Source organism: Dendrobium catenatum, unplaced genomic scaffold, assembly GCF_001605985.2.
Source record: "Dendrobium catenatum unplaced genomic scaffold, ASM160598v2 fragScaff_scaffold_998, whole genome shotgun sequence".
Classification (NCBI taxonomy): Eukaryota; Viridiplantae; Streptophyta; class Magnoliopsida; order Asparagales; family Orchidaceae; genus Dendrobium; species Dendrobium catenatum.
In genome coordinates, this window is record NW_021319460.1 from 2,687,096 (window position 1) to 2,689,308 (window position 2,213).

Below are 2,213 nucleotides of genomic sequence, written 5' to 3' on the forward strand. Positions count from 1 at the left end.
ATATCTCAACTTAAACTTTAGCATGTTTCTTAAAAATTTGTATAACATTTAAGTATGAATGTTTCAATGATAATGCTATTAAACATAGATTCTTCTCATTTTTTTCTAAGAGAAAAAGCTAAGATGTGGTTGAATTTCTTACCCCCCGGGCTCTATAACCACTTAGAATGAGTTTGATCATAAATTTCTTACTAAGTAGTTCCCTCATTTAAAGATTGTTAAACTTAGAAATGATATCACTTCTTTTTCTCAATTTAAAGGAGAATCAATCTATGAGAGTTAGGGGAGATTTAAGGAAATACTTAAGAAATGTCCTCACCATGATTTACCTGATTGATTGGCTATTCAAATATTTTATAATTGATTAGTAGGATCTCTTAGAATAATAGCAGATGCTGCAGCTAGAGGATCATTATTTTTTAAGCCATTTGCGTAAGCATGTGAATTAATTGAGGAAATGGATACTAATAATTTTTAGTGGCCTACTGAAATGATAAATCCAAAGAGAGTAGTAGAAGTGTATAAATTTGATGTTTTGTCAATTTTGACTATACAAGTTATGATAATCTCTAGGAAACTAAATAACTTAAAGTTTAAAACTAGGAGACATGGGTATAAGAATATCAATATAGATCCTAGAAATTTAAGAGTTTTAGCATCCCTTCATGTAGCATTATATTCTCACATCATATAGTGCTGCAACTTCATCACTCAGATTCTAAACAACTTTATAATAATAGAAATGGGAAGCTATCCTTGGAAAATATTATTATGCATCTAGAAATCCAATTTCATAATCAATCTAATGCTCTAAGAAAAATTAAAGATCAAATAGTACATCTTTCTAGGCTAATTAATCATAAAAAATTGGAAGAAAAATGTCATAATAATCAACTCAAAAGTGGGAAATATTTGGTAGACCCTAACAAACATAAAGGTCTACCTCAGATGAATGATGGCAAAGTTGAACAACTAGAAAATGAATCTTTATCTGAATAATATGACTCTATAAAAGAACCAAAAATAATAATTTGGAAGGTTATAAAAAGACTACCACCACCTTTTTCTCAAAGGTTAATAAAAAAAATCTTGACAAATAGTTCTCAAAGTTCTTAAAAGAATTAAAAAATTTAACCATTAATATACCCTTCTCTAAAGCTTTAGAACAAATGCCCACTTAATCAAAATTATGAAGGATATTCTGAATAAGAAAATGAAGCTTGGGAATTTTAAATTGTAGTGTAAACTGAAAAGTGTAGAGCTATAATTCAAAAGAAACTTCCTGAGAAACTTAAATATCCTAGGAGTTTTACAATTCCTTTAACTATTGTTGATAAATTATGTGAGAGAGCTTTATGTGATTTAGGCCCTAATATCAACCTCATGCCAATTTCTACTTTTAAAAGATTAGATATAAGATAGGTTCAACCAACTTCTGTCACCCTGTAGTAAGCTGACAGATCTTTCACTTATCCAAGAGAGGTAATAGATGGTGTTTTTATTAAAGTTAATAATTTTTTCCCTATCAATTTTATTGTTTTAGATATGGAAGCGATACGGAAATACCTCTCATTTTAGGATGACCTTTCATAGCTACTAGAAAATCCATATTAGATTTACAAAAGGGTGAATTTATTATGAGGGTTCAAGATAAGGAGGTTACAATTAATGTGCTTAAATCTATAAAATTTTCTCAAGAGAAGAATAAAGATTGATTTAGAGTGGATTTGGAAGATGTAGTAGTAGAAAGTCTAAAAAAAGAATTGATGGAAGGAGAATTTTTGGAAGAGAAAGAAGATGAAAAATATAAGGAAATTTTATAAAAAATTGTATAACAAGGGAAGGGAGTGAAAGTTTGATCAACAAAAAATTTGAATCTTTAGAGACTTTCTCCTCTAAAATAATTTTAAAACCATCCATTGAAGAGGACCCTAAATTAGAACTTATGGCTTTGCCTTGTCATCTCTAGTAAGCCATTTTGCGTAATAATTCTACTCTTCATATAATCATTTTTTTAAAATTTAAAGTGATCTTAAGAAAGTTAATTAATTAGGGTTTTAAGTAAATTTACAAGAGCTTTTGGATTTTTTAGCCAACTCTATTAAAGGATGTATATGAATACATTAAGAAATGCAATCAATGTGAAATAGTAGGAAATATTTCAAAAAAGAAATGAAATGACATTGAACTATATTTTTGAAACATAAATAACT

The 2,213-nt window shown here is 28.2% G+C and overlaps 1 non-coding gene across 1 annotated transcript; it reads right to left on the minus strand.

Moving 5' to 3' along the window:
- Positions 1-220: 220 nt before the first annotated feature.
- On the minus strand, positions 221-327 carry LOC114580396. The gene has a single exon (XR_003701776.1). It is a non-coding gene; the product is annotated as a small nucleolar RNA R71 (small nucleolar RNA).
- Positions 328-2,213: the final 1,886 nt, after the last annotated feature.